This window comes from Mustela putorius, unplaced genomic scaffold (genome assembly GCF_011764305.1).
Source record: "Mustela putorius furo isolate JIRA1106 unplaced genomic scaffold, ASM1176430v1.1 tig00003896_pilon_pilon_pilon, whole genome shotgun sequence".
Lineage (NCBI taxonomy): Eukaryota > Metazoa > Chordata > Mammalia > Carnivora > Mustelidae > Mustela > Mustela putorius.
In genome coordinates this window covers 5,252,776-5,265,127 of record NW_025422045.1, presented here as the reverse complement: position 1 = coordinate 5,265,127, position 12,352 = coordinate 5,252,776, and positions in this window count along the sequence as shown.

The window sequence follows — 12,352 nt, the reverse complement described above, 5'->3', positions numbered from 1 at the left end:
GCCTCCTCCTTCTTGAGCCTCTGAGCTTCCCTTTTCTGCATTCAGAGCCATCCACTGTGTGCTTCTGGTTCTGGTTTTGGTTCTGATTCTGGTTCATCTCTCTAATTATCTCCCCCTGCAGACAGTTGCTCTGACAGCCTCGTATATACGGGGGCAGGGGGGGGTGGGGTTCAGTATGCTCTACTCATTCCTTCTGTGTGCCCGGGACTCCTCTAGCAAAAGAGGTTTCTCTCTCACCTCCACTTATCCGAATCCTATTTTCTGACTAGAGACAGGTGCTCCTCTATTTGGAAGGCTTCCTCTTTTTGATCAAATTCTCAGCTTTTGAAGGGCTCTACTTGGAACAATGTGAGACGAAGGACACCCTTTAGCCATCCAGGTGAGCCAAATCAATCTACAATCACCTGGTTGGGGGGTGTTGTAGCCAGATGTCACCCACATTCTGAATTCTACATCTTTTTCAAACCTAGTCCAAATTGTGCCTTTCCCAGCCCATCTTAATGGGATCTTTTTTTCCTTTCAGTGGTTATAAATCTTGTAGATTTAAGATAAAACACATAAAAGATAAAAACTTGCCTATATCAGTATTTTCCAAACCTGAAAACCATATCAACCCCTCAGGTGGAAAAAAAATCTTTTCATATCCCTAATGTTAACTTAAATTATTTTTATGATGCTATTTAAAATATCCAATCATAAAATAAGGCACAAATCCTTTACAATTTTGTATCTTATAAGAAGTTATAAATTAAATAAAACCAAACTTTATAACCAAAATCAAGTTCACAGCATGTCACAGACAATTCCTTTTGCTGAAATTAATTATGACAGATGATGTCATTTTGCTGAAATTAATCAGCAGCAAAAACATGAATGTGATTCTGAGTGCCATAGTGCGAATTCTTCTGGCTTTAGCCAATCTGTCACTTCTTAGTGGTGTAACCATAGGCAGAGAACGTCTCTGAGCCTCAGTTTCCTCATCTGTAAAATAGATTGGTAGCTGCATTGTAAAGTTATTATGAGGTTGATTATATCTGGAAAGTATTTAACTAGAGGACAAGTATGAGAATTAAGTTAAATATCCATATAAAGACCTCTGCATGATGTCCGGCACATGAAAGGTGTTCACAATGTTTTATTATTATCACTGTTAGAGTTAGACCCTACTCTCATTTTATAATTTTAAAAAAATAGCTCTATTTTGAGTGACTCCTATGGTCAAATCATCAAAAGCTTTGTATTATTTATCTCTAATAGTAATGACTGCCGTGTATTTGGTGCTTTCTATGCAGCAGCTTCTATGCAACTATGACTAGTTATTGATTGATATCCTACAGCTCTCCTATTTTCCCATGAGGAAACGAAGGCTCTAAGAAGTTGTTTAACTTCTCTGAGGTCACAGAGGTCCCAAATAACAAAGCTGGGATTCTAACTCAGGTTTGTCTGAGCACAAAGTCAGTGTTCCTAATCAGTATCTCATTGCTACAGAGTACAAGCTCTTCTTAGAAGCCATTGGAGGGAAGACAGGAGGGCAGGACCAAGCAGTTCAGTCCCGGTTTCGTATAGATGTCTACTGGATTGTATTATAGTAATGATTGCAAACATTTACAGAGCCTATTATGCACTGCTGTGCCAAGCACTTTAATTGCAATATTTCATATAATCTACTACACCTGTAAATTAGGTTCCAATATAATTATTCCCATTTTATAGATGAAGAAACTGGACTCAAAGATTAAGTAACTTAGTGTCACAAAGGTAGCAGTGCCAGAATTTAAACCCAGGTCTAGCTGTTTGCACAGCTAGTCCTATTATGCTGTACTATAGCTCAGAAATGTGCAGAAGGCCATGGGAAGGAATTATCATTATAGATCTTCCTATTTCCCAAATCACATGACCATGCAACTGTGGGTACTCAGAAACCATTGACCGATTGGTTGAACTACCAGGAACACCGTGCCAGGGGTTGCCTGCCAATGGCTCTGTGGTAATGAAGCACAGAGAAGGGGGTAACAGGCTATGGATGCAGTGATGCTAGGTGATAGATGATACAGCATAGATTTTTCTAGTACATCCTGTTCACAGGTGTGTCATCTTCTAAAGATCTGATCATTGTCACTGTTGCCTGATATGCCGGAACAGCATGTTCTTGGGGTAAGGCGAAAGAGTACGGACTTTATGTCAAGTAATTTTGAACAGGGGACTTTTTCTTTTCCCTGAACAAGGTAATTTTCTAACCCAATATTTTTAAACCATGGAGTCATCTGGTAAAAAATTACGTTTGGTGCTCATTTTATCAGGAAATGAGTCCCAATTCTCCACTTCTCTTAGTAAGTATAGACCTGGCCAAGTTGTCCTCAAACATCCTCTCCCAGCCCTGAATGCTAGCCAAGCTCCAGGGCAGAAGGTAACAGATTTCCAGAATGAAACCTTTCAGCACCAGCAGCCAATCACGTGGGAGTGAAGGAGGCTGTCTCCTACAACTGAAACCACAAGGGAGTTAGAACAGGAGGCAAGATAATTACCTACCTGGACAGCAGCCAGGGAAGCAGCCCGGGCCTCTTGTGAAAATGCCATGGGAAATGTAATGACCACATGTGGTAAGAAGGACCTGGGTTTCCTACCTGATCTGATAAGCAAGGTCAAGGCAGGACGCTGATCCCAGGAACAGAAGGACTGGTATTTATTATTCATCCAACACTAGCAGCCAGGCAGGCTCTGCACAATTCGAAGATCAGTCTGAGCACCTACCTTAGGGCTTAATTTTTTTCTCTGGGAACCTAGATTTCTGGAGTCCTAACGTTCCCCATTTTCTTAAGCCTAACCCTTGAAGTTCAGGGGTCTTCAGTGATGTGCATCGGAGAGCGGGGCAATGGCTTCACAGACATTGGATTCACCCTGTATCCTCACGTGTTAATTTCCCTAGGCTTCCTTTCCTCTCTCCTTCCCATCTTTCTGTTGCTCATCCTTCAGGACATGGCTTGAATGTCTCTTCCCTGATCCCCCAAGAGTGGAAAGGGCACTACTTGGGGGCGGGGGGTGCCTCTTCTGCCATAACACTCACATCACTGAACTATGAGCTCTTTGTCCCCTCTGAGACTGGAAGGTTTTTTTATAGTCAGGGACTGTTTTGTATTTTATTCAAAGGTGGTATCCCCAGTACTGTCTGTCTTCTGTAACACATGGCTTCTGTGATGCAAAATGACTTGTACAAAAGTCCAGGGTAGGGATAGGATATCTGCATAATCTGGAAGTCTCACTGGTTTGCAGACAGTTTGCTCTCACACTTTACTCTTTTGTTTCACCAAAAAGCAGCTGATGCAGACTAACATGCCAACTCGAGCGAGCCACGAAGGAGCATAGTACTGAGCCCAGCGCCCAGTACCCCCGTGTACCCACTCACAGACCTTCAGCCTTCCTGCCTCGATCATTTCAGCCCACCTCCTTCTACTGGGGTCACTTGCAGAAGATTCCAGGACCTGTCAGTCACTTTCTGCCTCTCTCTGATTGAGGGTCTTCTCTGGCTTCCAAGAAAGATTGCTTGGTTTGCATATATGGTAAGAAGTACCAGAATTAGTGGCCCAGGAGTGATCTGCAACCTGATAGAGTCCCACTTGAGGTTAAGTCCCAGTTACCCAGGTTGGTTCTGCTCATTGATGCCACTTAGTAAGATGAAGTGACTTTCCTCCCTCCCTTGTCTCATTATTCTCCTCCCTCACTACACTTCCTGGGATCACCTCCCTACAAACTACTTGCACCAAAATCCTGATGTTAGGGTCTGTTTTTCAAGAAAGGTAAGTGAATACACCTCACTCTTTCTTCATGCTATCTTGCAAATGCTCTGGTTCCAAAACTGCCTACATTTTGAGTGCTCTGATCCAGCCTTATTTTACCTCCAAGTCCAGCTATCTTTCCAGTGTATGAGTTTAAAGAATGTAAGGGTTTTTAAGAATACATATATCGTACTATGGCATAACCATCTATGTTTAGCAACATACCTGGCATTTGTAAGTTGATCAGTAAATATTTGGTGAATAAATGAATAGATGAGTGGCTGAATCAGAATTCTAGTTGTCCTACCTGACTTTAGAGAAGCCACAATTTTCTGTGTGACAGAACCTTCCATTTGAAACAAGACACCAATTCCTATGTCCATCAGAATTTACAGCAATGTTTTCATTACAAGGCTTACCCATCTTACTGGACTTAATTATGTATCATCAAGGTATTAGAAGAAACCTTTAAATGCTTAAGGAAAGAAAATATTCAAAGGAAAACTTACCCCAGAACTTAAATGTGTATAGTTCATTATCTCTAGCTACATATTTATTTCTATAGAAGCACCACAACCTGTAAATTGGATGGCAGCTATTTTGCTGTGTGCATGTAAGTTATTCGTATTCCTGCTATTTCTAAATTTTAAAAATGTCACTCAGTGACAGCATGCTATTATAAAAAGTACGGTCAATTCATTCAATTTAAAACAATATATTTCAGCCAACAAGATTAAAATGATCCTCTTAAGTCCATAGACCAGTGGATTAGTTAATCAGCACGTATGGAATTGATCAAACATATTTTACGTGGAAAAGACTATGCTATAAATCAAGGGAAGATACAGAAAAATAGAAAATGATCTAATTTAGGTTTCTCAGAGTGACCTTCAAATGTTCTGCCCTCTTGTACCCAGAAGTACCCGAGCCCCATTTTGAGGTTTGAATGATGTGGTACCCGTAATAAATAATATTCTCCACCTTCAAAGGCCTTTCATTTACTTGGGAAGATAGACAAAGGTGGAAAGAACAACAAATTGATATGATGATATAAGCGTCGCAGACCAGTTCCCTTCTAAACTCTGTGCCTTGTGTGTCCTAAAGGATCTTTGGGAGATGAGAGGAGTGCTGAGTGTGGGGTCCTAGGGTTCTATTTGCTTTTTCAAATTGGACTTATGCATAATATTTCTTTTTTTTTTCCTTTTTTTTTTTTAGAGTTCACTTCTTGGGGAAAAGTTGAGACCTACAGACAGAATCAGTAAATCAATAGGAACAATAAATTGGGGGAAGGGGCTTGGGGCTGGGACATTCTCTGTGAGCTTTGGTTGTGTAGGAAAACCTTTGAGGGGGAACAAGGAGAAAGGGTTTTAGGCAGGCCTAGAAAGAGGGGTGATATTCAGACAAATGAAGATCAGTGAGATAGATATCAGGCAAATAACATCTCTATATATAAAACAATAAGTAACAATAAATATAATAACAATAAATACAGTCCCATCATTATATATACACACAAGGACAAGGGCATGGAATTGCAATTAGCAAGTTAATCCTTCCCCCTCCCAAAATACCACACCAAACCAAACAAAAATACCTACCACGTGGAATACCTAGATATTCAAGGCCAAGTGTGCTTGATGTGAATTTTCCAAAAGTTTTTTAAAAATTACAATTTTTTTTCACATTGTTAACATTCACTTGGTAGTTGAAGACAACAGGCAAAAGGGTAGATTTGGAGAGTCAGACATTCCTGGATTGAATTCCTGCCTTTGAAACTTACAAGTCACTCAACCTCTTAAGACACTAGTTTCCACATTTGCAAAATGCAATACAGGAATATTCCCTAATGGGTGCTATAATTATGCACATAAAGGATGTAGCACAACACACTCCGAATCCTAGCTTTTCGTGTGCTTTTTGAACAGTGAAAATAAGTTAGTATGTTGTAACTTCTATGTCTATAAACTTTTAACCATTCCCCAGTATATAATTCCTGCTGAATAAGAGGGATGTGAGCACTCGTGCTTCCTGTCAGGGGAGGAAAAGAGAAATATATGCAAAAAAATAAGGTGCAAGGTAGTGTTAATGCTAGGTGTAATTGAGGATCCGACAAGTGATTGATTTTTCATAAGGAGTCTGCCATGCTATTTTGGGTAACTGCATTGGCGCATGCCACTTTCTTTTATTTGCTTTCTGCCCTTTTCCACCTAGACCAGGGCTTCTCCATGTACATAGGAATCACTGGGAATCTTGTTAAAATGCAGATTCTGGTTCTGTGAGTCGGGATAGTGCTCTACATTCTGAATTTCCACCCAGCTCCCACATGATGCCATGTTCCTGGTCTATAGATCCCACTTTGAATCACTAGGATCTAGGTACTCATTTTCAGACCTCCTTTTAAGAGGGCTTTCTAACTTGACATCGTCTCAATTTTGGGTAAAACGCTAAACCATTAAATCTTCAAGACAAGTCCACTACCACTAGGATTAACAGATCAAATCTAAGATTCCCAGATACTTTTGAATTCCAGATGAATAGCCAATATTTTTTTAGTATACTGCATGGAACATATTTAGGCTAAAAGAATATTTGTTGTTTATCTGGAATTCAAATTGATCTTGGTATCCTTTACTTTTGTCTGGTAAATCTGGCAACCCAACCTACCACTACCCCTCCCACCTCACCCCAGCACCTACAGTTAGGTTGATACTCCTCAACCTCTTTCAGACAGAAATCCCAGAGCAGGCACTGTTTGTCCATGCCACTGTGTTAACTTGGGGGGACTTCTAATTTTTCACTTAGTGGACAAAGATAAGCTTGGTGTTCATTATGCATTTGTTTTCCTGTGAGCTCAGGAAGCATAAATAGTTCTTCACCTGTGTCTTGCCAGTTTCTGGCAGAATGAAAGATACACGGTAAATATTTGCCAAATTTAAGTGAGCAGAATGAACTCTGTTCCTGATTGAGCTGCTTTGGTTGATAGTAGAAAATGGCTTTGGCAGAGGTTAGAGGGCTCTAAGGTTTTAGAGTCGGGGCAAGGTTGTGGTTCAAAGAGAAACACAGCTATCCTCTTTTAACAAAGATCTCTGTTCCAAAAAAAAAAAACAAAAAACAAAACTTAATTAATCCAATCAAGGAATGTCTGTCTACAATATTAGAAGCAAGCTCTCTCTTAATTCCAACTAAACTAAGTCCACACTGTACCACAACAAAATTAATCATCCCCACCTCTCCACTTCACATTTCTCCTGAAGGCCCCTCTGCTCATCATCTCCTACCTCCCTCTTTACTGGGCAGCGGACTCAGATCACCCTCCTTTGGATAATGATTGCACGACACTTATTTTTTGCCCCTTTCTTGATCTGCGGTGGAGATTGGCCCGGCCTCATTGAATGGAACCAAACTGAAGGATACAGGAACTTTAAGCGTCTTCTGATTGATATTGGCTAAAGTGGCTTTACCAGTCCCTGTACCACGACTCTTTCTGAAAGCCTCTTTGCTAAATACTAAAAACCCTTGAGTGTGTCCTGAGAGAGGTAACCATTTCCAGTCTGTGCAGTCAGCATTCAGCAGGTAGGCCTCCCAGATCTGAAAGCACCTCCAAGGACCCTGTCCTCAGGAGCTTCTGCTATGCAAGCGCCACGATTTGGACAGCCCACGTCTGCAGGAAGGGAGAGCTCAGAAAGGAACGGTCTCTGCTGATCTCTGGGATCGTCACTATCCTCCAGGCAAATGGGGCTGTGACGAGGTCATGCTGTGTGCCTATTCTGACCTTCTCCTTCATGGAAGCGGGCATCGTGGACCATGCCTCCAAAACCACACGAAGCCATGGAAAGCCTGTCACAAGCAGCAATTTCATTTTAATTCATTATTCAACATTTACACAAGCTTAGGTTCATTTGGTATATATAATAGCTAGCAAGCCAAGTTTCTTTTATGAAAACCGGGAATCCAAACACAAAGTAATTACTCTGAGGAGGGAAAAACCACCACCGGTCAAATAGTGCCACTCTAAATATTGACACTATATACTTTCTGCTCTGCGTTAACCATTTGGATCCCACGGCTCCAAGTGTGATGTCATCCCTGCATATAGAAGAGAAAGGCATTAGATGTAGGAAAATGACAAGGGGAAGGTTGGAAGTCTGAGCAGCTGCCCAGGAGGCAGGAATGAAATGTTCGTTGTGGTAAGATGGAAAAGAGAAGAGTGTAGATCACATTTACAAGTGACCACGGTCATAACCACCAAGGGTACCCCCTGGTTATTAGCCCCTATGCATCGTTGTTTATATATGTTCACTTCAGCACAACTCACACAAAGTCTTCTGGGAAGTTGTGCCATACCCTTTCTACCTCATCACCCCTGACATCTATGCTAGCAGGCAGCGCAAAGCTACTTATTATTACAGAGCCAAGGGCTTCCAGTCCCAAGAAATGAACTTCCCACATCCCCTTGCTTGGATGTCTCTATCAGCCCATCTCCCAAAGTGAATCTCTATTACCATTTGTTTTGTATCTTATTTTTTCCTCATAACAATTTATGTTGAGCATCTTTCAAGTCAAGATTGTTCATGTGAGAACTCCAGACCCTGGCCGAGCCCAGGGTGCCTGGCCCCAAGGCAGGAATGCTTTCTGATCCAAGAGGCAGTGACTTTGGGTGAAAACAGTCATCTTCTAAAACAATCAGTTCTGGTTTTGTTTGGTTTTAAGAAGTCAGATCCCCAAGGGATGAAAGAGAATCCCAAAAACATTTACTCCAAGAAAAAACTCAGTGATCCCATGCTCTGATCCCCAGTGAAAACTCAGGCTCAGAGATGTGAAAAGCGTACCCAAGTCCACACTACCAGTCTGTCCTGTGCCCCACCAGTATGCTACCTACTTCTCTCATGGAGCCAACAGTAAGTGGAGAACCAAACTATTTTGAATCTCAAAACCCAGTTATTATTTATTAGAATCCTACCCTGAGGAGGAACCTGAAACTAAGAATGTTCTGCACTTAATCCCATACAGATGTGAAAATCCAACCAGCAGGCTCTAAACTCAAGTAATGAAGCTCGAGTATGCTCTAATCCCTGTTAAACAAAGTCTCCCTCTCTTACCTCGTTACTGAGCATTAGGAACATTAGCAACAGTGCTCCACCAGTTGATAAAGATGGACACTCCCCCGTTACCAGGCACATGGGGCTGTTGACACATGTGACATTGACAGGGAAAAGAAGGGTTTTATTTGTTTTGTTTTGTTTTTCATCTACTGGCATAAGCCTTTATTAGAAGCCACACATAGTTATTATCTAAATTAAGAAGGTAGGGATAATAAAATAAAATTTAAAGACATCTAAAATCTTACCGCTCACAGACCAGTACTGTCAATATTTTGTCTATCTTCCTAAGTATTTTTCTTTGGATATATGTGTGTATATGCTTCTCTGTACTCAAATATATTTCTCCTATATTAGTAATAAAATTCCAAGATAGTGTTTCATTTATTGTTTAATCACTTTTCAATTAATAATAGCAACTTTATCCCCATGTCAATAAATGCACTTCTATAACCTATTTTGATGGATATAGAACATTTTATTATTATTATTATTAATTTAATTCATGTAGTAATCATTTACTGGGTGCCTACTTTGCCCCAAGTACTATGCCAGGTACTAGGGACACACAGGTGAGTAAGGCAGTCAGCATCCCAGCCCTCACGAAGTCACATCCTACACAATACTTCGGCTTGCTTCCTGGCACCAGTTAAGGTTCCAAGGGCTGAACTCATAGGCCTATGGAGCAGGGACAGTAGCTGGCCACCCAAGATGCTGTGACAGCAGCCTGAGGACACAGTTATCAAAGGCCCAGAGACTCTAGAATTGGTTTGCAGAAATCAGAAGACTTCTTCACACTTATCCTCCTCTTATGATCCCTTTTTACTATAGAGTCCAATGTATAATAAGTATGCAGTAAATGTTGTAGATTGATTAAATGCCAATTACTATTATCTGATATATCAGTCTGCAATCTGCTTTTTAAATGTGAATTTTAAAATAACTTCCTCCCCAGCAGTTAAATGTTAGCAAGCAAAGAACACTGCAGAGTTTCCTTCATATAATGAAGGAAATACTATACTATATATAAATATGTATATAAATACTATATATAATATTATACTCTACTAGTCTAGGCTAGTCTATTCAGAGCTAAACTATAGTAGTCTATTCTATACTTTACTATGCTATGATATAATTGGTACCAAGTAAATATTTTGTCACATAATTGGTATACTTTTGCCCTAGCAGCAAGTCTACAAAAAAACCAAGAATGCTTTTCTATTCACTACCCTAGTTGGGCAGGATAGCATTGGCCCCTTTTAAATACGGGGAAGTGCAGTCCAGAAACATAAGGTGACCTGATGATAAACCAAACTAGTAGTGTTGGAGCCTGAGCCAGACAGAATACAGGCTTTGTTTGCTATTTTAGCTACAAGAGCATTGGTAAGAAAGCAGTTAAATTCAAATAAAAGCAGAGCAAACATGAGTGATAGCAGAACTTCCTCAGTCCCGTGTGTGACAGAAAGTGAGAGTTTCTTTTTTTTTTTTAAAGATTTTATTTATTTATTTATTTGCTTACTTACTTACTTAGAGAAAGTACCTGAGTAGGAGGAGGGGCAGGGACAGAGTGAGAGAATCTGAAGCAGACTCCCCACTGAGCAGGGAGCCCGATGGGGGCTCAATCCCAGGACCCTGAGATCAAATCAAGAGTCAGACACTTAACTGATTGAGCCACCCAGGCACCCTAGAGTAGGAGTTTTCGAATCACAGGGAAGTGGGTTCAGTGGCACCACTTACAAGCTCTGTTACTATAATAAATTTCTTGACTTCTGGGACTCAGTTTCATCATCTGTACATAGGGACTTGCAAAGTGAAGGTGAGAATTTGACACAAGAGTCGTCTTCCATGGGACCTGACCATAATACTGCTCAAAAAGAAGATGCTGTTGTTGCTAGCGTCCGTGTCATTATTACTATTACTCTTAATTTCTGTAAGACAGAGGATATTCCCTTTCGTACTTCTTTATTAGAATATTCAGACGCTGAAGAAGTTTGGTGCTGCTCATCTGCCATGGGGCTCTGTTTACATCTTGAATTACTCAAATGAAATGTAAAAACAGCTTCACTGCATCTTAAAGTGCTCATTACTTTAATTCAAATAGCACAGAGTTCCCCTCAAAATAAATGACTCTGTCCATCTGTTTATTTCCCTCTGCTAAACTGATTTCCTGCTTTTCTTGGGCTGGTGAGAAACACTTTCAGAGACAGCTGATGTAAACTAAGTAGGGAAGTCTACAGCCCCCAGCACTGGGCTCTGGAGAGCCTCAGCAGGCCTGGGAGACAAAGCCATCCTCACATTATATGGTCTGTGCGTATCACAACATTCCCAGTCCAGAGGCTGTGTCACTCTAGAGCTCCACTTTAGGGAAGAATTTTTTTGGATGCCAGCTTTGCCAGTTTTTACAGATTTTCATTTTGTAGGCTTGACTATAATTTCATTTTATTTTTGTAATCATTACTGTCAGAGGACACAATTTAAATCAGAGTCTTGATGGTAACACATAATTAAATGATTCTGTGTAAAGGCCAGAAAAATAAATTTTATGAAATTGAGGCCTAATAATTTATGAAACGTGTGTGTCAATATTTTATTGCTCTTCCTAGCACAGAAAGCCCATCCACAGATCACCCAGACATGTACAATGATTAAATTAGTTGTCTTCAATAATTTCTTATTTTTAGGCATATGAAGCCACACATTTTCATATATTTTTAAATTCTGTCATTATGTGTCATAATATACTTGATTTAACTGTTTGTTAAACCACTGATCCCTTTAAATACAGAATAGTCCCCAATATAATGATGGATTGACTTAAAATTTTTCGACTTTACTATGGTGCCAAAGTGATACATATTCAGTAGAAACCATACTTCTGATTTTGAATTTGGATCTTTTCCTGGGCTGGTGGGATGTGTAGGATCCTCTTGGTGACACAGGGTGGAGGAGCCCACGCTCCCAGGCAGCCACCCCGTCACAAGGGGAAACAACTGATAACACTCACAACCATTCTGTCTCCAGACAACCACTCTGCTTTTCACTTTCAGTCCAGTATTCAGTAAATGACAGGAGACATTCAACCCTTTCTTATCAGATAGGCTTGTGTTAGAGGATTTTGCCCAACTGTAGGCAAAGCTCAGTGTTCTGTTTCAGGCAGGCGAGGCTAAACTGTGGTGATTGCTGAGTTAGGTGTACTAAATGCGTTTTTGACTTAAAAAAATTTCTACTTACAATGGGTTTATCAGGAAGTAACCCCATCATAAGTTAAGGAATATCTGTACTTGGACTTGTTGTATGCGGCCTCCAATTATATTCTTGTCCTGGTCTCAGCAAATGTTAAGGGCGGGCCTCACAGGGGCAACTGTGATATGTAAGTTGTGGGGTCTGATGGGGCAAGGGTTGGACTGACAAGGAAGGCTGAGAAGTTCTGAGAGATCAGTTGCTGCTTTTATGATTTTTACAGAGAATTGGCCCTTC